Source organism: Rattus rattus, chromosome 1 (genome assembly GCF_011064425.1).
Source record: "Rattus rattus isolate New Zealand chromosome 1, Rrattus_CSIRO_v1, whole genome shotgun sequence".
NCBI lineage: Eukaryota > Metazoa > Chordata > Mammalia > Rodentia > Muridae > Rattus > Rattus rattus.
This window is the reverse complement of record NC_046154.1, coordinates 158,235,288-158,259,173: the sequence shown is the minus strand read 5'-3', so window position 1 is coordinate 158,259,173 and position 23,886 is coordinate 158,235,288. Positions and strand designations below refer to the sequence as shown.

The 23,886-nt window shown below is 37.6% G+C and overlaps 2 pseudogenes; one reads left to right on the top strand and one right to left on the bottom strand.

The window, feature by feature from the left end:
- Positions 1–303: 303 nt before the first annotated feature.
- On the bottom strand, positions 304–4,180 carry LOC116907901 (annotated as a pseudogene).
- A 1,165-nt stretch (positions 4,181–5,345) lies between these two features.
- Positions 5,346–23,886, top strand: part of LOC116907817 — a 49,131-nt pseudogene continuing 30,590 nt past the window's right edge.

Here is a 23,886-nt window from a genome sequence, read left to right as displayed (position 1 = left end):
TTGCTTTGAAGTTCAGTCTGCATGGCACTTTGCTATAAGTTTTGTGCTCCAAGGACTGACAAAAATAGTTTCTGTTCTGATTACTAATTGATTCCTTGGAGAAGAAGCTCACGTAATTTGCACTTCTTGGTTTGTTTAGTTTTGTATTGTTTTCTGAGAGCAAGGTGATTAAATGTTACTGTCCTTGTGGAGATGCAGTCATCAGAGGTCCAAAATTGGGCCAGTTAAAAATCACCAATCTTCTGGGAAAGAACACCAGGAGAAAATTACCTCTTTAAGTGTCAGGGATACCTCACCACAGTTTCAACAGATAATTTCACTTCTCAAGGTTACAGGCATAATTATGGTGCCATCAAGCACTAAGGGAAATGAACATAGCACAAGAGTAGTAAACATGAAAGACATTAGAAAACAATCCTTGGAGAAAGCAGGCATGTGCTCTTTTCTTCTTCCTGAGTGTCTCTCTTAATCTCACTTGTACTTAAAATATGTACTAAGAATATATTTCAAAACCTTGCTACAAACAAGAATGATGAAGCGAGGTAGGAAGGGAAGAAGAAAGAAATTCTTAAAAAGGAAGGAATGAAGGATGGAAGGAAGAAATGAAAGAAATAAGTAAAAAGGGAGAGTTAAGAAAGGAAAGGAAAAAGGAATAGGGAGGGATGAAGGGAGGGAGAGAGGGAGAAAGCAAATCTCAAGCCATAGATAGGTTAAGGGAAAGTCACTCATGTACTGTTTAGGAAGTGGGGACTTAAAGGAACTTTTGAGTGAAACCACACCTATTTCCATCTCAGGCCAGAGTAGTAGACTGCTTCAAATCCTCCTTCAACTGAGTGACTAATGTTCCTCCAGTAAGCTGCTGCTGAGTCTCTCTTATTGATATTGAAAGAATAAAGATTTTAAACTATCCCCCCACTGATCCTGCTGTGAGGACAAGTGCACCTCACAGCAAAGAATAGCATAACATGATTTGGGGATGTAGCCTGGCTATAGCCACCACAAAGATCTAGCCTCAATAAGGCCTGACTTGACAGTCCTGAGAAAAACAATAACTAGGGTCAGCTTGCCCCAGAAGCAGGGTAGCCTAGAGTTGAACTGAGCCCAAGTTACAAACCAATGAAATTACTTTGTGTAAGTGTTACCAACTACCTATGTAATTTTCCCTATAAATACCTTCCCCTAATTGGGCTCAGGGTCAACTCCTCTGTCTCCTGTGTGAGATACACATTGTCCCCAGAACGCTGGTTCCTCAAATACACCTCTTGTTCATTACATCAAGACCGGTTTCTCATGAGTTCTTGGGGGGTTGCATTGTCTCGAGATTTGAGTGGAGGTCTTCCCCACCCCGGTGTTCTTTCAATATCACCTCATTTTCTTCTTTCTTGTCTTTACTTAGCCTCTCTCTTTGTTTCTTTTCTGCATTGTTATCTTTATCTTCTCTTTGCTCACCGTGTCTATACTCTTTTGCATGTGTCTTCTTTCTTTTGGTTTTTAAAAGAAAGATTTCTTTGGATTTTTCATTTTTCTTTAATGTTGGCACTGGGTTTCAGACCCAGGTATTTTCAAGGCTATTATCTACAACCTCATCTTATGCTAAATAGATTGAAGTGTTGACTCTTTTTTAAAAATACTTTTTGTTTTCTTTTTTTAAATGAAATAGGAAATCATTGAGATCTTAGAAAGTCGAGTATATTTTAATAAAAACAGAAAAACTAGCCAGAAATCAATAGATCATAGGTACCTGAGAAGCAAATGTTTTCAAAGGTGGTGACAGACAGGACCTGTTTACCCATCTGTCCCATTAGAAAAGTCCAAGTCTTTTCCACAATCTGCTCATGGTTGACTTCATCTTCTGCTTCCTCACTGGATAAGACCACCTGCTGTTCAAGCCTTAGAACCCAAGTTTAATTCTAAGCACCTACATAAAAAGACAGATGTGTGTGTGTATGATATCTATAACCGTAGCGATGGGGTTGGGGTCAGGTGAATATAGAAGGCTATGTAGAGATTCTTCTTTACAGTGATACTATTTCTCAAGCTGATGAGGCAAGAAGCAATAGAGGAAGACATATGGCATACTTTGTGGTCTCTGCCATGATGTGCACCTGCATATTGTTGTCCATGCTCTCCTGCTCCAGCAAAATTACAAAGGTTTAATTTGATGAATTGGGATCAAATATCGCATGCATTAACTGAATCCTCTTTCCATTTCTTTTGACTTAGTACAATCTTTTAAACTCTCTTAGTCAGTTACACTATCAAACAGGATCAAAGGTTTTGGCTCCCTTAAAAGTTTGAAGTAAAAGGTCCATCTTCAGGTTAACTGTCCCTCATTATTTATAATTAATATTAGTTGCTTTCTACACTGTTCATGAAGGAATGTGGATAAAATCACATCACATATTCTGCAAACTCTCTGGAAGATGATTTATTTTCATTAAAGAGAGAATTCCATTTTTACACAATGAGGAAGAGCACTGCAGAAGCCTCTATAGGAGACATTGGAGCACTTTTTTAAAAACTTCTTCCCTATTCTGTCCTCAACTCACTAAATGATTGGGGCTCTCATTGACTGTGAACCTATAGATAATATCAATCAAAGAAGAGAAGGAATCTAGGCAGGAGTCTGCGGGCACTCACAAGAGAGTAGTAGGGTACAAAGTTGTAGCTTCCTCGGTTTTAATGTTGCTGTCCCAGTTTCAATTTCTGACTAAAGGTAAGTACCAATATGAGATCTGCTTCCCTCTTTCAATGTGTTCCTGCTTCATCTCTACTGTCATTATGATCATCAAATCCATTTGCACGTTGTTGGCATAAAGTAGTTATAGAATAGTGTCCTTGGGACTCTCCCCATGTCAAAGGCTGAGGTACGTGTGAATGATTATAGTATATAAACATATAAAGAAGAATACTTTACTTATTCTCTGTGCGTTGTTTGTCAGTGAGATGCTCATTGTTGATCTGAAGTAGTTACAATTTTTTTCCTATTTCTACATCATAATATCTTTAATTTTAGCACTTGAAAAGCAGAGCCGGGTAGATCTCTGAGTTCTGATTTTCAGGACAGACTATGCTACATTTAAAAAACAAACAAAAAAAAAACAAAAAAACCTGTCTCAAAAGAAAAAAAAGTGAAAGGAAAGAGAGCCTCACCTTTAAAATGGAAACTCAACAATCAATAATAAGCAAAAATCAGTATATTCATTTTCAACATTCTTCCTGACAAACAGAAGCAGGATAAACACGACATTTCCCTAACTCTGGCTGTTACACGGAGTCAAGGGAATATTATATTCTTGATCGTAGTTAGCTGTATTGCCCCTCCATTTACAGTTTTCAGTGCATTTCTCTTTTTGTTTCCTAAAATAATCATTTTTAAAAATTCACGAAAATTCCATACTAACTAATACAGTCCATATTGATAATGTCAAACCCTGATTCCTTAAGTGCAACTTTCCCAAACTTTGTCTCTGATACATTGACCTTTCTCACCTTCACATCCTTTTTTGTTTGTTGTTTATGTTTTGGTAACACTCTGATTACAACTTATCCCTTCCCATATTCTCTCTGTCAACCCCCTCAGATTCATGCCCTCCTTTTTCATATCTTATTATTTATACATATATATGAATAAACGTATAAACACAATTTGTTCAGTATGTTTAGTGTTACTTCTACATGGTTTCAAGGTTGTGTCGTAGTGGAGCCCTATGAAATTTTCCCTTTCCAGGATAGCACACTTATTGGTGTTGTACTTGTTCAGGTCTGCTTTAATCAGTCACACCGTTTTGTTTTGTATTTTGTTTGGTTTTTTTTGTTTGTTTGTTTGTTTGGGTTTTTTTTTGTTTTGTTTTTTTTGTTTTTTGTTTTTTTTCCCCACAGTTACTTATTACTTTTATTTATAACAAATTATACCCGATTTCTTCTGTTCAAAAGATCTTGAGGCAATTCTGTCAGCCTTAGCCAATCGGAGAATACAATCATCTGACTCGCCCCTCCTGTGAATGGCCCAACAGATACTGTAGATTTTAAACTGGCCACTAAACTGCCCTGTACCATAGTGAACTCGGCCACATTTATCTAGATGGATGCATGGACCTTGGCAGCAATGATGCACTTTTCTCATGGATCATTTCCGCAGCACGTACAGGTCCACAAACTCACAGGTGTCGTTCTGCATGCTGAGGCCATCCCTGCTCTCAGTCAGACTGTTGTGCTACCATTGGTGTAGCTTCTCTTTTCTAAGAGAAACAGTCTTACTGCAGATTTCCTCACTTGAGATGTTCCCTGAACCTTTGGGGTAGTTGTGTTGAAGTTTCTACGCAAACATCCAAAGGAGGGAAGTGACAAGTAATCCTATCTCACAGGGACACCTATAATGTACAATGAAGACAGGGGTGGTAGGACAGCCCTAAGAATGCAATCGTGGCCCTAATATTTTGGCAGTTACCAACAACTGTCAATTAGGACTTAAGGTATGCTCAACAGGAGAGAAATCCGGTCTGGCATCTTATGCAAATTCTCAGGACTAGTGATGTCATGGCTCTTAGAGGGGAACTATCTCTATCTACTGTCATTTTACTAAACATTTTTACTTTCTAAAATGTAGTTTTGACCACTCAGACTCATGAATTGAAAATTCTTTTTCTTAGCATCTAAAGACAACATTATGCTCATTATTTAAAACTCACTTCAATAATTTTCTATTTTTATAATTTTTTATAAATCTTCTAATAAATTAGCAATGTCTGTTTCTTTCAAATTTTGTACTTTGATATTTAAAATATATTACTTTCATGGATCTTTCCAAAATAAAAAAGTAGGTATTAGTATTTAAAAACGGGTTTTCTTAACCTCCACTTTCCCTATAAGATAGGATTTCTCTGTGTAGTCCTGCATGTCCTGGAACTTGAATTGTAGAGAACACTAGCCAAAAACATTTTGTTCATTTTTCTTGTTTCTTTTTTTCTTTTTATTTACATTCCAGTGGTTGTCCCTTCTGTGCCACACCACAGTTCCTCAAACCATTCTTTCTCCTCCTTGTCTCCAAGAGGTGATGCCCTCACCCCTTTATTCAGGTGTCCCCTTTCCCTGGGTCTCAGATCCCTCCAGGTTTAGGTGCATCTTCTCCCACTGAGACCAGATCACTCAATCCTCTACTACATATGTGTCAGAGGGGGGGTTTGGGGGGCTGGGAGCAGGGTGGTTGAGATTAGCAACTGTATGCTGACTGCTTGGTGGCTCAGTTCCTGGTATCTCCCAGAGATCTGTTTAGTTGAGACTGCTGGTCTTCCTCTGGGGTTGCCCTCCCCTTGAACTTGGTCAATCCTTCCCCGAATTCCTCCATGGGCATCTGCAACTTCAGTCCAAAGGTTGGGTATGTGTATCTACATCTGTCTCAATCAGCTGCTGGTAGGTCTTCACATATGACAGCCATGCTAGGCTCATGTCTATAAGCACATCACAGCATCAGTAGTACTGTCAGGCCTTGATGCTCTCCCCACACCAAATGAGATGGATCCCTAGTTGGACTAGTCACTGGAAAGCCTTTCCTTCAGTCTCTTCTCCATTTTTGTCCCAGCAGTTCTATTAGAGAGAAATGATCTAAGTCAAAATTTGACTATTTTGCCCTGACTATCTACTGGAGGTAGACTCTTTGGGTTCCCTTTCCCCACTCTTGGTCATTTTGGCTAAGGGCACCCCAAATGAGTCCTAAGATTGTCTTACCTCCAAGGTTTCTGGGACTTTCTAGAGGGTCCATCTGCCTCCCACCCCCAGAGGCTGCATATTTTCAATCATTCTCCTGGTCTTCTGAGTTTCCCGCCTGTCCCCCACCCATGCCTGATCCTGTTCCCATTTTCCCCTTCCCATTCCCTATTCTACCCAGCTTGTTCCTGCCCTCTTCTTCCCATGATTATTTTTGTTTCCACACCTAAGTGGGATTCAAACATCCTCACTTGGGCCTTCCTGTTTATTAAACTTTATAGTCTGTAAGTTGTATCATTAGTATTTTCTCTTACTTTTTGACTAATATCCACTTATCACTTACCATGCATATCCCTTTGTTTCTGGGCTACCTCACTTAGGGTGATATTTGCCTGCAAAATTTGTGATATCCTTACTTTTAATAGCTGACTAGTATTCCATTGTGTAAATAAACCAAAGTTTCTGTATTCATTCTTCTGTTGAGATACATGTGGGTTGTTTCCAGCTTCTGGCTGTTGCAAATGAGGCTACTAGGAACATAATGGGGTTTATGTCTTTGAACTATGATAGAAAATCTTTTGAGTGTATGCCCAGGAGTTGCATAACTGGGTCTTCAGGAAGAGTTATTTCCACTTTTCTGAGAAACTGCTAGATTGATTTCCAGAGTGGTAGCACAAGTTTTCAATTCTACTCAAGTATTTGCCTTTCTATATTCCAATGTCATGGTCACTATTGAGAATTTCAGGCATTATGTAGCTGACTGATGTCACAATTAATGTTATTATGTGAAACTCCAAATAATAACAGCAAAACTCTGTCATATTATACTCTTATCTAATGCAGTTCTAAATGTTTCTTACATGCAAAAAAGAAAACCTATGAAAACCCTGAGATTTATATCAGAAAGCACAAGTCAGTGTCCTGTTTAGTTGGCTGTCATCACTATAGCTCCATACCTAAAAATGTAGCAAGAACTGTCTACATATTACTCATAATGCTCTCATTGTGAAAGTACAAAACAAAGTCAAACTACAAATATTTATAATTAGTGTACAGTTCAAGCATGAAAAACATAATCCTATTGTTCTGTGACCTGTCTCAAGAACATTTTAGCACAAGTCCAAAACACTTTGCCCATAAGCAAAGATTAATCACTTTCTCCTCATATCACTGTCAGTGATTATTCTACTCTCTTTCAAATTATTATTAGAGGATTCTTTTATTTTTTGAGGAAAAACATGTGGACCTATGACAGCAGATAAGTGTGGAGCTTAGAAGATATGTTTTGAAAGTTGATTCTCTCCTTTCAACATGTGGGACCCTTGTTGGTCTCTCTGGACATTGACTTTGTAGAAAGCATATATTATATAACATACATTATATTACATATAATGTACTTCCATTATATGTATACACCATGTTATCTTCATGCAATTCTTTGTTAATGGACATGTGGAATGATTTCTTTTCTGTTTTGAGTGATTCTGCTGTGGAAGTGACTTCCAAGGTACTTTTTCAAGACCTTGATTTTAACTCTGTTTTAATCATACTAAGGAATAGAATTGGTATATGAAAAAGCAATTCATCTTTTCATGTGAAAAAGTATCCCACATTCGTAAAGACACATATATCATAAGAACTTCTTTCAGAGATATATTTATACTCGATTTCAGAAATGTATTTATAATCGAAACAAAATTAGTAAAGCATAAGAAGTATCTTTTTTTTTTTTGAGGTCAACCTACTTTTTAATGTATATGGTTCAGTCTGTAACAGCACACATACCACAGTGGTGAGCATATGTATACAATAGAAAACTCACAAGGAACTTCCATGGGAATCTTATTACACCTTAATATTTCAAAGCATCTAATGAAGGTTGGAATTTTTACCTTGCATAAGAAGTATCTTATAAAATGAATTGCAATTGGGAATAAAATTTTTACAATTTAAAATGTACTCCACAAAGCAAAGAAAAATGTACATTTTTGTCATGTACTTAATGCAAAAATTCCAGGAAAAAACAAGACAGGTATAATCAAAATTTTCTTTAATTAATTAATGAATTAATTAATTTTTACACTCCAATATTATTCTCCTCCTTGTCCACATCCTGTGCGTTCCACATCCCATACCTCCTCCTCACACCACTCCTGCACTCCCCAACCCATGACTCCACAAGGATGTTTCCACCCCATCCACCCCATCATACCTCTAAACTTCCTGCAGCATTCAGTGTCTTGAGAGGTAGGTACACCTTCACTGACTGAACACCTGAGCTAGGAGTCCTCTGTTGTATATGTATTACAGGCCTCATCTCAGCTGGTATAGGCTGCCTGTTTGGTGATCCAGTGCCTAAAAGATCTCAGGGGTCCAGGTCAATTGAGATTGCTGGTCCTCCTAAAAGGTTGCCCTTCTCCTCAGCTTCCTCCAGTTTTTCTCTAATTCAACCAGAGGGGTCAGCAGCTTCTGTTTGTTGGTTGTGTTCACATATCTGCATCTGAATCTTTCAGTTGCTTTTTGGTTCTTTTGATAAGCAATCATGGTAGGTTCCTTTTTGTGAATGCCCATTATCTTCAGTAATGGTATCAGGTCTTGGGGCCTCCCCTAGAACTGAAACCAACTTTGGGCCTGTCACTGGCCATTCTTTTACTCAGGCTCTTCTCCATTTCCATCCCTGCATTTCTTTCAGACAGGAAAAAATTATGGTTCAGAACTTTGTCTGTGGGATAGCAACCCCATCCGTCGTTTGATTCCCTATCTTTCTGCTGGAGGTGGTTTCAGTAAGTTCCTTCTCCCCACTGTGTGGCCTTTCATCTAGACCCACACACACACACACTTTTTGTCAAAATTTTCAATGCACTAAATGATTGTGTAGCCATTGTATCACCAAGGTATAAAGATTTTAAATTTCATTCTTCTAAAAAAATGACATAGTGATCCATAATTCATATAAAAAGGATAGAACTGTAGCACCATGGCAGAGGGCTCATCTTCTAGTCATAAACTCTGGGTTTAGTCATCAGTCCTTCAAATATAAGAAAATTTCCAGAGAAGACACATAACACACAAATTACCAGGGGAATTTAATTATATTTTAAGTGGAGGGTGTGTTATAAGATTGCATTGACTTCAAAACTGCCATGTTCAACGACAGGAAATCACCACAAAACAATAGTATCTGGGGGAAGGGTGACTTTTAAAAATGTAATTACTCTACACAATGTTGGATTTCATGACATTTTCAAAAAATTTAGTTTTGTTCCTCTTCTAGGTTTCCTCTCAAATCCCATCAACATCAATCACTTCTGCATACCCTTTATACATTCTGTTGACTTTTAGCCACATATACTGAATTTACTACCCTAGACTTTGTTCCTCATTATCTATTTTGTCTGAATCTTTTGAACCCTTTTCTGCTTTTATAGTCCATAATGAGTTTTGTTCACATACATTCATATGGATATGTCCCTGTTCTACAAACAACTTGAGTTGTTTTTCTTAATTTTTCACCTTGTTGAATTCTTTTCCAATCCATATCCTTACTGAATAGTTCATCACTTTGTTTTTCATTACAGTTGAACAAAATTCCACTGTGAATTTCCATTGTCTGCTGATGAATACCTAGGATAGATTTCATGTCTTTACTATTGGGAAAAAGTCAGCAGCTTACATGGATGCACATGCCTGCTGTGGTAGGACATAGAGTCCTTTGGGTTTGTGTCCAAAAATTATATAGCTGTATTATATGGTAATTCTATTTTCCTTTATACATGGTAGGTATTAATTTCCTGATTCAAGTTGAAAAGTCAATGTTTTCTAACATCGTGTAGGTTTTACCTCACTACGGTTTTACTTTCCTTTAATGTGCAGAATTCTTTTCATTTCAAATAGGTCTACTTCTAAATTCTTTGTGCAATGGCTGTACTATTGAGTTTTGTTGCCTCTACTTACATCTGTGTACTAGCATTTTCCTCTTATGGTTGTAGCATTTAAGCTTTTGAATGAGTTGAAAATTTTAGTGCAAAGTGAGAGGATATAATCATAGTTTAGGTTTTTTGCATGGTAATATCCATTTTATACAAAATCATTCAGGGCCAGAAATTCTGACTACAAAACATTACAGAAAGAAATTGCTGTAGCTTTTCAAATTCTACCTGAGAATTGCTGAGTCTGAGTATGGTAATTTGAGAAAAACAAAGAATATACATTTATTCTGTTTACTCAAAACCAGTCATTTCCTGTATGGCTTTGGATATACTAAGGACCCCAGACTCCAGTAACATGTCAATTTATCAGTTTCCTTAAGATAAACAATACTAGTATAGTTGCTAAAATATTTTACTTTCCCATAGAGTCTGCACATGGATTCGTATTTCACCTTATCTCAGCAGCTTTAATTCTTGCCTTTATTTATGGTAATTTGTTTTGATTAATACCTATTTATACTGAAGGTGATTATCTCTCATTGCAGCTTTGATTTGCATCCCTTCATTATATTCCTTTAATTATTGGGAATATTGGGCCAGATTTTGCACATTTTTTGACATCTTTACAGTTTATATGTAACTTATCCACGTTATGAAACCATCTCTCATTTACTTTATATTTTGTTTTTTCAAATGTAAATTCAAATGTTTTTATAGACTAGAGGGATAAGCCAGTTTTCAAAGTGTATTTTGCTATTACTTTTTATATGAGTTCAGTTTGAAGTTCCTATTTGTGGCTTATCCTTGCCTGTAAATCCAATGATGGCAGATCCAAGAACTCTGGCCCTAATAGCACTTACACTCTCATGCAACCACAACAATAATTAAAACACATAATGAAAAACAATATAAAGAGAGAAAAACAATATAAATATTAAAAATAAACATGCTTTATATATTGTGAATATTTACCTACTCTCAAAATAAAATTTTCACATATCTATTGCTTTTCCAAAGGAATTGTGAATTGTATGTTTTGTGATTTTCAGAATTAATGCATCTTAAAATTTTTTTCTTTGAAAATTGACCCCAAATCATCATGTTTTTCAAAAGCAATAAAAATATTTATCATTTTTAGGGAGTTAACATAGTTATGTGTTCTGTAACATGGTCTGCCCTGGAAATAACTCTGTAGACCAAGTTACCTTCAAATATATTTGTCTGTGTGCCTCTATCTCTTAATGGCTATTGTAAAGGTCATACAGCACCTTACCCAGAGAAAATATTATTCCTAAAGAAAAATGTCCAAACATTCTATTTAAATAATAGAGAACATTTACATTACCAAAGAACAAACTTTTGAATGTTCTTCTTTAGTGGAAGAGCTATACAAAAGAAATAATTCTATAAATATATTTTTTTAGCTAACAATATGAGATGATGCACGTGATGATATATTTCTAGGAATTAATAAATATAATAAATTTATTTACTTTATCATAGGAAAGAATTGGCTTCTGAAAACATTGCAATGTTAATTTCTCTATTCTCCAAGATTACAGTAAGAATGCTTGGAAATTCTTCAGGACTACTTTATTGTATCATTTTAGTATCTACTGGAAAGTCATTAATGCTCCAAGGCCAGATTATAGAACATATAGCTTTTGCTAACTGATTGTCTATAATCACAAAAGGTATTCCATAGATGCTGTAAAATTATAGATTTAAAAATTTCCTAGATAATATTGAATGTAATACAGTAAACTATATTTACAGAATAATAAGAGGAATTTCTTTGTATGCAGTGCGCCTACTGAGATGCTTCCAAGAAAACACAAACAGCCCCAGCTGTTTGATGATACTTAAATACAGAGCCATCAAGTACATTGGTCCCTCCTGCTCAGTAGGCTGGCTTGTGCATCTCTTTTTAAACATCATGACTCCAGCAAGAGTATCATGCCCAAGGTACAACATAAATGTGACTAACTGGAGGAGTTATGAATATTTTCATAGTTTGCTTTGGAAAATGTACGAACTGCACTGTATATGTTCTTACTGTGTTTCTCTGATGGACTATGTCTGGGTCTCATGGACTGTCCAAGAGTATCCATGGTGAGTACCTTCTTCAGCTATAAAAGGCAAGTCAAGAGTTCTCAGTACTTTCTTAATGCCTCACATAAAAATGGAGCAATCCAAACTATTGCCATCCAGGTGTGCACTTTTGTTATCTCTTACTCATTCTCCTCCATTATGGTCATCTGTATGTACTACTCCAAATACCAAATGCAATTTTTTCCTCCATCTTTATTAAATTATGTAATTCTTATTTACATTTCAATTGTTATTTCCTTTCCCGGTTTCCAGGTCAACATCACCCTAATCCCTCCCTCTCCCCTTCTATTGGGTATTCCCCTCTCCATCCTCCCCCCATTACAACCCTCCCCCCAACAATCACATACAATGGGGGTTCAGTCTTGGCAGGACCAAGGGCTTCCCCTTCCAATAGTGCTCTTATAGGCTATTCATTCCTACCTATGCAGTTGGAGCCCAGGGTCAGTCCATGTACAGTCTTTGGGTAATGGCTTAGTCCCTGGAAGCTCTGGTTGATTGGCATTGTTGTTCATATGGGGCCTCAAGCCGCTTCAAACTCTTTAAGTCCTTTCTCTGAATCCTTCAATGGGGGTACCGTTTTTAGTTCAGTGGTACACTGCTGGCATTCACCTATGTATTTGTCATATTCTGGCTGTGTCTCTCAAGAGAGATCTACATCTGGTTCCTGTCAGCCTGGACTGCTTTGCTTCACCCATCTTATCTAGTTTGGTGGCTGTATATGTATGGGCCACATGTGAAGCAGGCTCTGAATGGGAGTTCCTTCAGCCTCTGTTCTAAACTTTTCCTCACTATTCCCTCCCAAGGGTATTCTTGTTCCCCTTTTAAAGAAGGAGTGAAGCATTTGAATTTTAGTCATCCTTCTTGAGTTTCATGTATTCTGTGCATCTAGGGTAATTTAAGTATTTGGGCTTATATCCACTTATCAGTGAATGCATACCATGTGTGTTTTTCTTTGATTGGGTTACCTCACTCAGGATGATATTTTCCAGTTCCATCCATTTGCCTATGAATTTCATAAAGACATTTATTTTGATAGCTAAATAGTATTCCATTGTGTAGATGTACAACATTTTCTGTATCCATTCCTCTGTTGAAAGGCATCTGGGTTCTTTCCAGCTTCTGGCTATTATAAGTAAGGCTGCTATAAACATACTGGAGCATGTGTCTTTGTTATATGCTGGGGCATCTTTTGGGTATAGGCCCAAGAGAGGTATAGCTGGGTCCTCAGGTAGTTTAATGTCCAATTTTCTGAGGAACCTCCAGACTGATTTCCAGAACGATTGTACCAGTCTGCATTCCCACCAACAATGGAGGAGTGTTCCTCTTTCTCCACATCCTTGCCAGCATCTGCTCTCGCCAGAGTTTTTGATCTTAGTCATTCTCACTGGTGTGAGGTGGAATCACAGGGTTGTTTTGATTTGCATTTCCCTTATGACTAAAGATGTTGAACATTTCTTTAGGTGCTTCTCAGCCATTCGGCATTTCTTAGCCATAAATTCTTTGTTTAGCTTGGAATGCCACATTTTAATAGGGTTATTTGTCTCCCTGCAGTCCAACTTCTTGAGGTCTTTCCATATTTTGGATATAAGTACTCTATCAGTTGTAGGATTGGTAAAGATCTTTCCCCAATCTGTTGGTTGGCGTTTTGTCCTAACAGTGTCTTTTGTCTTACAGAAGCTTTGCAGTTTTATGAGATCCCATTTGTTGATTCTTGATCTTAAAGCATAAGATAAGGGTGTTTTGTTTAGGAAATTTTCTCCAGTGCCCATGTGTTCGAGATGCTTCCCCACTTTTTCTTCTATTAGTTTGAGTGTATGGGGTTTGATGTGGAGGTCCTTAATCCACTTGGACTTAAGCTTTGTACAGGGTGATAAGCATGGATCGATCTGAATTCTTCTACATACTGACCTCCAGTTGACCCAGCACCATTTGCTGAAAGTGCTATCTTTTTCCATTGGATGGTTTTGGCTCCTTTGTCAAAAATCGAGTGGCCATATATGTATGGGTTCATTTCTGGGTCTTCTATTCTATTCCACTTGTCTATCTGTCTGTCTCTGTACCAATACCATACAGTTTTTATCACTATTGCTCTGTAATGCTGCATGAGTTCAGGGATAGTGGTTCCTCCGAAAGACTTTGTATTGTTGAGCTATCCTGTGTTTTTTGTTATTCAAGATGAATTTGCAAATTTTTGCATCTAACTCTATGAAGAACTGGGTTGGAATTTTGATGGGGATTGCATTGAATCTGTAGATTACTTTTGGTAAAATGGCCATTTTTACTACATAAATCCTGTCAATCCATGGCCATGGGAGTTCTTTCTATCTTCTGAGATCTTCAATTTCTTTCTTCAGAGGCATGAAGTTCTTTTTATAGAGATCTTTCACTTGCTTGGTTAAAGTCACACCGAGGTATTTTATTTTATTTGGGATGATAATGAAGGGTGTCATTTCCCTAATTTCTTTCTCGGCTTGTTTCTCTTTTGTGTAGAGGAAGTCTACTGATTTATTTGAGTTGATTTTATACCCAGCCACTTTGCCGAAGGTGTTTATCAGGTTTAGTAGTTCTCTGGTGGAACTCTACAGATCACTTAAATGACTGCTTCTACTTGTTTAGGAGTTATGAGGTTGTTTAAATTATTTATTTGTTCCTGATTTATCTTCATTACCTGAATCGTATCGTCTGCAAATAGTGATATTTTGACTTCTTCCTTTCCAATCTGTATCCCCTTGATCTCCTTTTGTTTTCTGATTGCTCTGGCTAGGACTTCGAGAACTATATTGAATAAGTAGGGAGAGAGTGGGCAGCCTTATCTAGTCCCTGATTTTAGTGGGATTGCTTCAAGTTTCTCTCCATTTAGTTTAATATTAGCTACTTGTTTGCTGTATATAGATTTTACTATGTTTAGGTATGGGCTTTGAGTGCCTGTTCTTTCCAGGACTTTTATCATGAAGGGGTGTTGAATTTTGTCAAGTGCTTTCTCTGCATCTAGTGAAATGATCACGTGGTTTTTATCTTTAAGTTTGTTTATATAATGGATTACATTGATGGTTTTCCAAATATTAAACCATTCCTGCATCCCTGGAATGAAGCTTACTTGATCATGGTGATTGATTGTTTTAATGTGTTCTTGGATTCGGTTTGCAAGAATTTTGTTAAGTATCTTTGTGTCGATATTCATAAGGGAAATTGGTCTGAAGTTCTCTTTCTTTGTTGGGTCTTTGTGTGCTTTAGGTATAAGAGTAATTGTAGCTTTATAGAAGGATTTCAGTACTTCTCCATCTGTTTCAGTTTTGTGGAATAGTTTGGATAATATTGGTATGAGGTCTTCTTTGAAGGTCTGATAGAATTCTACACTGAATCCATCTGGACCTGGGCTCTTTTTGGTTGGGAGTCTTTTAATGACTGCTTCTATTTCTTTAGGAGTTATGGGGTTGTTTAAATTATTTATTTGTTCCTGATTTAACTTCAGTACCTGATATCTATCTAGGAAATTGTTCATTTCTTCCAAATTTTCAAGTTTTGTTGAACATAGGCTTTTGTAGTAAGATCTGATGATATTTTGAATTTCCTCTGACTCTGTTGTTATGTCTCCCTTTTCGTTTCTGATTTTGTTAATTTGGACACATTCTCTCTGTCCTCTGGTTAGTCTGGCTAAGAGTTTATCTATCTTGTTGATTTTCTCAAAGAATCAACTTTTGGTTCTGTTGATTCTTTCTATGGTCCTTTTTTTTCTACTTGGTTGATTTCAGCTCTGAGTTTGATTATTTCCTACCTTCTACTCCTCCTGGTTGTGTTTGCTTCTTTTTGTTCTAGAGCTTTTAGGTGTGCTGTCAAGCTGCCGATATATGCTCTCTCCTGTTTGTTTTTGCAGGCACTCAGAACTATGAGTTTTCCTTTTAGCACAGCTTTCATTGTGTCCCACAAGTTTGGGTATGTTTTACTTTCATTTTCATTAAATTCTAAGTTTTTAATTTCATTCTTTATTTCTTCCTTGACCAGGTTATCTTTGAGTAGAGCATTGTTTAACTTCCATGTATATGTGGGCATTCTTTCCTTATTGTTATTGAAGACCAGCTTCAGCCCATGATGGTCTGATAGGATGCATGGGATAAAGTCTATCTTTCTGTATCAGTTGAGGCCTGTTTTATAACCTATTATATGGTCAATTTTGGAGAAAGTTCAATAGATTGGTGAGAAGGACATATATTCTTTGTTTTAAGATAGAATGTTCTCTCAACACTGCAGTCCAGACACTGTGTGGATCTGAAGGAATCTGGTCAAACAGCTCCCTGCACGCAAATCCCGTGGGAGGAAGAAGTAGACCTTTCGAGGGGCAGATATGCCTAGGAAGCCAGAGGCGACTACTCTGTGCCCACATTCCTGACTCTAGAGGAAAATGCCTAGTGCCATCTGTGCCCCCTGTGCCCATGGTCCTGAGCAAAGGCAGGGCAGGCCCTGCTGGTTGCTACCCTTACAGAGAGCTAAAACCCAGCTCTGAGAAGCGACTCCAGGCCCGAGACAAGAGGTAAGACCAACTTTTCTGCTCAAAGTGACCTGCCTGGTGGACTGAGGACACATGCCCACAGGAACAGCTGAAGACCAGTAGACAGGAAAGACTACATGCCTGAAAGCAGAACACTCTGTTCCCATAACAGGCTGAAAGAGAACAGGAAAACAGGTCTACAGCACTCCTTACACACAGGCCTATAGGAAGGTCTAATCATTGTCAGAAATAGCAGAGCAAGGTGACACCAGGGACAACCTGGTGGCAAGAGGCAAGCGAAGGAACCCAAGCAACAGAAACCAAGACTACATGGCATCATCAGAGCCCAATTCTCCCCCCAAAGCAAACACTGAATATCCAAACACACCAGAAAAAGCAAGATCTAGATATAAAATCACATTTGGTCATGATGATGGAGAACTTCAAGAAAGAAATAAAGAACTCCCTTAGAAAAATGCAGCAAAACACAAATAAACAAGCAGAAGCCTATAGAGGGGAAATGCAAAAATCCCTGAAAGAATTACAGGAAAACACAATCAAACAAACATGTGAAGGAATTAAAAATGGAAATAAAAGCAATAAAGAAAGCACAAAGGGAGACATAGATATAGAAAACCAAAGGAAGAGACAAGGAGCCATAAATACAAACATCATCAACAGAATGCAAGAGATAAAAGAGAGAATCTCAGGAGCAGAAGATTCCATAGAACTGATCAACACAACTGTCAAAGATAATGGAAAATGGAAAAAGATACTGGCCCAAAACGTACAGGAAATCTAGGACACAATGAGAAGATCAAATCTGGAGTTAATAGGTATATAAGAGAGTAAAGACTCCCAACTCAAAGGACCAGTAAATATCTTCAACAAAATCAGAGAAGAAAACTTCCCTAACCTAAAGAAAGAGATGCTCATAAACATACAAGAAGTCTACAGAACTCCAAATAGATTGGACCAGAAAAGAAACTCCTCCCATCACATAATAGTCAAAACACCAAATGCACAAAACAAAGAAAGAATATTCAAAGCAGAAAGGGAAAAAGGTCAAGTAACATATAAAGGCAGACCTATCAGAATCACACCAGACTTCTCACCAGAGACTATGAAAGCCAGAAGATCCTGGATAGATGTCATACAGACCCCAAGAGAACACAAATGCCAGCCCAGGTTACTGTATCTAGCAAAACTCTCAATTAACATAGATGGATAAACCAAGATATTCCATAACACAACCAAATTTACACAATATCTTTCTACAAATCCAGCCCTAGAAATGATAGTAAATGGTAAAGCCCAACACAAGGAGGCAAACTACACCCTAGAAAAAGCAAGAAACTACTTGTTTTGCAACAAAACAAAGAGAAGACAAGCACACAAACATAATCTCACATCCAAACACGAATATAACAGGAACCAACAATCACTATTCCTTAATATCTCTCAACATCAATGGACTCAATTCCCCAATAAAAAGACACAGATTAACAAACTGGATATGCAATGAGGACCCAACATTTTGCTGCCCACGGGAAACATACCTCAGAGAGAAAGATAGACACTATCTCAGAGTAAAAGGCTGGAAAACAACTTTCCAAGCAAGTGGTCTGAATAAGCAAGCTGGAGTAGCCATTCTAATATCAAATAAAATTGATTTTCAACCAAAAGTCATCAAAAAAGATAAGGAAGGACACTTCATATTCATCAAAGGAAAAATCCACAAAGATGAACTCTCAATCCTAAATATCTATGCTTCAAATACAAGGGCACCTACATACATAAAAGAACCCTTACTAAAGCTCAAAGCACACATTGCACCTCACACAATAATAGTAGGAGATTTCAACACCCCACTCTCATCAATGGACAGATCATGGAAACAGAAATTAAACAGAGACATAGACAGACTAAAAGAAATCATGAACCAAATGGATTTAACAGATATTTATAGAACATTCTATCCAAATGCTATTACAAGTGGCACTTACTTACCATCATGATAAGGATAACGTAGTGGGAGAGATGGATTTATGGAGCTACATACATGAGGTATGTGTTAACATTGAGTAAACATTTATAATGAAGATTTATGAACTTTGGTGCTCAATTCTTTGGAGAGTGGGTGCTTTTTATTTAGATTCTACATCACCTTATGGGATGATCACATAAACAGATATTTGGTCTACTGTCCTCAGAGGCACCTCTCTGAAACACCTTCACTGACATGTGGAAAATGAAGGGTAACTATCCCAAGTACCTATGGTCAACCTGACAGGAATGCAGATGATTTCTTAATTATAAAAATAAATTTTAATAAAGGTCTATATTTTTAGTTAAAATGGTACAGGATTCCCAAACTTAAAATGTATAATTAATCACGAGGAGTTAAATACACACATAACATAATTAATGTAAAAATCCCAACACAGAATCAACAAATATAAAGGTGTTCTCATGCACACACATACAAATATAAATGTGCATATGTTAACCATCAAATATTTAACTCATGATACTTTAATCATTTCAAAAACTGTTCAACAGCAAAAAGTGTCCAAAGACCACAGGAGCGGATGTAGATCGCTCTGAGAGACACAGCCAGAATACAGCAAATACAGAGGCTAATGCCAGCAGCAAACCACTGAACTGAGAATAGGACCCTAGTTGAAGGAATCAGAGAAAGAACTGGAAGAGCTTGAAGGGGCTCGAGACCCCATATGTACAACAATGCCAAGCAACCAGAGCTTCCAGGGACTAAGCCACTACCTAAAGACTATACATGGACTGACCCTGGACTCTGACCTCATAGGTAGCAATGAATATTCTAGTAAGAGCACCAGTGGAAGGGAAGCCCTGGGTCCTGCTAAGACTGAACCCCAGTGAACTAGACTGTTGGGGGAGGGGCGGCAATGGGGAGGGGAGGAAAACACCCATAAGGAAGGGGGGGGAGGAATGTTTGCCCGGAAATCCGGAAGGGAATAAACTCAAGGAAATGTATAAGAAATACTCAAGTTAATCAAAAAAAAAATGAAAATTCAAAAAACTTAACTGATTAAGAATAGTTTTAACATACAGCAACTATCTAATATCTGAATAAAAGATTATAACAATATAATGTGCTTTATGTTATATATTTGCCACATATATATTGAAATATCAATTTTAATGATGAAGCAATGAATGTATATGTGTGTGAGAATATATTTATATATGCATATTTATATATGGATATTTCTAGTAAATTGTAGAAATCATTGCAAGATTGTTTAATTAGAGATTTATTTTATATAGCTACATGTGATATAGGTTTTAAAAAATTATACATAAGAACATATTTATGTATATGAATTGCTGACAAATATAAACCTTGACTTTTATTGACAGATTGAGTTTTTATAGAACAGAATTTTCTTAGATTGTGGCATAATTATACTTTTAGAATCACATCAGCATTCTGAAAAAAATCACCTGAGAGCAATTTTGATATCAATATATTCCTGTATGAGAAATATAATTATGATAGTATAGGATCACTTGGCTTTTATTTCAGAATGTGGGATAAGCATGTCTTAAGATGGGACAAACTATGTGAAAACACTCTGCCTTTTGAGCCTCCTGGACATTAATTATAGTCTGTCAGTGTCTAGGGAAAACTGATATTTTATTATTAAAAATTCTTTATATGTAAGTGTGGGATTTGTAGAATTTAGCAGCTACTTTATTGGTATATTTGTATATGATAATTTTTGTGATATCATACTTGCCTAGGAAGGAAACATGTTTTAACTAATAAAAGTCAATTTAACTCTCACTATTCCTCCTCCTCCTCTTCTTCTCCAGGACTCTTCCTTCCGCTCTCTCCATTTCTCTCTCTCTCTCTCTCTCTCTCTCTCTCTCTCTCTCTCTCTCTCTCTCTCTCTCTTCCTTCCTCTGACACGAAAAAAAAAAAAGTCAATTTAAAAAGTAAAAAAAAAAAAACTGTTCAACATTATATTACTGTGAAAAATAATGCAGATGGAATAATGGGGAGTGGATAACTAACACTATGCATATATGAAAAAATTATATAAGAGGTCTGTATATTTTTGTCTGTGAAAGTATTTATTTTGTGTTATTATGTACAGAGTATTATGATAATATTATAATTTATAGGGTATCAATGAAAAAGCCAACTGTGAGATGAATGCAATTGAGTTTTTGGTCTGAGTGTTTGGAGACCCCCTCAAACAATATAGACGATTGTCACCGCAGTTGTTTAAAAACCAATAATGTATGTTAAGACCCTCTTGCCAAAGACACCATACATTAAATGGAACATGTGAAATCAAGTTCATATTGACCAAGTGTTTTCTCTTTGCTTGATACATTCCTTGGCATGAGAGATGCATTGAGCTTATTCAACAAGGTCATTCATAGTCTTACCCACCTGTCAACACTGTGAACTACAACAAAGACTGGCCTAGTAAGCTACTCCCATGGCTACATTGGTAGCACAAGTTTTATTAGGGTAACCAGATGCTCCTCAGTTGAATTTGTATCTTGCTGCCCCTGTGTGACACTGCCAGAGTCATACAAATACAGATGCAGATGTAAGCAGTTAAACACTGGACTAAGCATAGGGACCCCAATGGAGAAGTTAGGGCAAGGACTGTAGGAGCTAAAGTGGTTTGCAACCCCATAAGAAGAACAACAGTATCAACCAACCAGACCTCCTAAAGCTGACAGGGACTAAACCACCAACCAAAGAGTACACATGGGGAGACCCATTGCTCCAGATGGATATGTAGCAGAGGATTGCCTTATTGGACTTCACTGGGAGGGGAACTCCTTGGTCCTGTGGAGGCTCAATGACACAGGGTAGGGAAATGCTAGGGCATTGAGGTAGGAGTGAGTAGGTGGGTAAGGGTGCACCCTCATAGGGGCTGGGGTAGTGGAAAGGAGATAGGGAGTTGTTGAAAGGAAAATGCGAAGGGGGATAACATTTGAAATGTTAATAAACAAAGTAAATGGAAAAATATTCCAATAAAAATGGAAAAAAATTACTTGCTCTATTTCAAAGAAAATGACTGCAAAACAAACCCTGACTTATGAGACACAATGAAAGCAGCGCAAGGAGGAAAGATCATAGCAACTAAGTGCTTTCATAAGGAAGTTAGAGGGATTTCATATCAGGGATTTAATAGCACACTTAAAAGCTCTACAACAAAAACAATGATCACCCAAGTGGAGTAGAAGGTTGAAAGTAATCAAATTCGGGTATGAAATCAATAAAATAGAAACAAAGGGGACAATATAAAAAACCAATGAAACCAAGATTTGATTCCTTGAGAAAATCAACAAGATAGGCAAACCCTTGTTCAAACGAAGTAAATGACAAAGAGAATATTCAAAATAACAGAACCAGAAATAAAAAGAGATACTTAATAATAGTCACTGAGGAAATACAAAGAATCATTATATATTACTTCAAAAACATGTACTCCACAAAAGTGGAAATTCTAAGTGAAATGAACAATTTTCTAGGAAAATACCACGTAGCAAAATTAGACTAAGTTTAGATGAACAATTAAAATAGACCTACCACCTTGAAAGAAATACTGTAGTCATCAATTCTTGCAGAAAAAAAAAACCCAAGGTCAACAGTTTTAGCAGAGTGTTTCAAAGAATTAATACCAACTCTCCTCAAAATATTTCAAAACTTAGAAACAGAAGGAATATTGTTGGGAAGTCCCACACCCGCGGATCCCGGCCCGCAGCAGCTCTCTGCTCCCAGAACCCTTGGGAGAGATACCTTACCGCCTGGTCAGGTGGGCACTCCTGAGGCTGCAGAGCGGAAGAGACCACCAACACTGCCCACCCCTGCCCACATCCCTGACCCAAGAGGAAACTGTACAAGGCCACTGGGTTCCTGTGGGGAGGGCAGAGCAGCAGGAGCCCTGTTTGAGACACCGCCTGAACCTGAAGGAAACAGACCCGGATAAACAGTTCTCTGCACCCAAACTGATGGGAGGAGAGCTAAACCCAGAGAGGCAAGACCACGCCTGCAGAAACCAGAAGAAGAGACTTCTCTCTGCACACATTACTGATTCCAGAGGAAAACACGGAGGCCATCTGGAACCCTGGTGCAGGAGGCCCCCGGAAGAGGGCGGCGCAAGAATCTTCCTGGTTGCTGCCACCCGCGGAGAGCCCGTGGGCAGAACCCCGAGAGCGAACTTGAGCCTTGGGACCACAGGTAAGACTACTTATGCTGCAAGTGACTTGCCCAGAACTCAAGGCACAGGTCCACAAGAACAGCTGAAAAACCTGTAGAAAGGAAAAACTACAGGCCCAAAGCAGAAACACTCTGTCCCCATAACTGACTGAAAGAGAGGAAAACAGGTCTACAGCACTCCTGACACACAGGCCTATAGGACAGTTTAGCCACTGTCAGAAATAGCAGAACAAAGTAACACTAGAGATAATTTGATGGCGAGAGGCAAGCGCAGGAACCCAAGCAACAGAAACCAAGACTACATGGCACCATCGGAGCCCAATTCTCCCATCAAAACAAACATGGAATATCCAAACACACCAGAAAAGCAAGATCTAGATTCAAAATCATATTTGACCATGATGCTGGAGAACTTCAAGAAAGACATGATGAACTACCTTAGAGAACAAGTAGAAGCCTACAGAGAGGAATCGCGAAAATGCCTGAAAGAATTCCAGGAAAACATAAATAAACAAGTAGAAGCCCATAGAGAGGAGACACAAAAATCCCTGAAAGAATTCCAGGAAAACACAATCAAACATTGGAAGGAATTAAAAATGGAAATAGAAGCAATCAAGAAAGAACACATGGAAACAACCCTGGATATAGAAAACCAAAAGAAGAGACAAGGAGCTGTAGATACAAGCTTTACCAACAGAATACAAGAGATGGAAGAGAGAATCTCAGGAGCAGAAGATTCCATAGAAATCATTGACTCAACTGTCAAAGATAATGTAAAGCGGAAAAAGCTACTGGTCCAAAACATACAGGAAATCCAGGACTCAATGAGAAGATCAAACCTAAGGATAATAGGTATAGAAGAGAGTGAAGACTCCCAGCTCAAAGGACCAGTACATATCTTCAACAAAATCATAGAAGAAAACTTCCCTAACCCAAAAAAGAGATACCCATATGCATACAAGAAGCCTACAGAACTCCAAATAGATTGGACCAGAAAAGAAACACCTCCCGTCACATAATAGTCAAAACACCAAACGCACAAAATAAAGAAAGAATATTAAAAGCAGTAAGGGAAAAAGGTCAAGTAACATATAAAGGCAGACCTATCAGAATCACACACCAGACTTTTTCAACAGAAACTATGAAGGCCAGAAGATCCTGGACTGATGTCATTCAGACCTTTAAGAGAACACAAATGCCACCCAGGCTACCTCTGTATCCTGCAAAACTCAATTAACATAGATGGAGAAACCAAGATATTCCATGGAAAACCAAATTTACACAATATCTTTTACAAATCCAGCACTACTACAAAAGGATAATAAATGAAGCCCAACATATGAAGCAAGCTATACCCAAGAAGAGGCAAGAAACTAATCGCTCTGGCAACAAAAACAAAGAGAAGAAAAAGCACACAAAACATA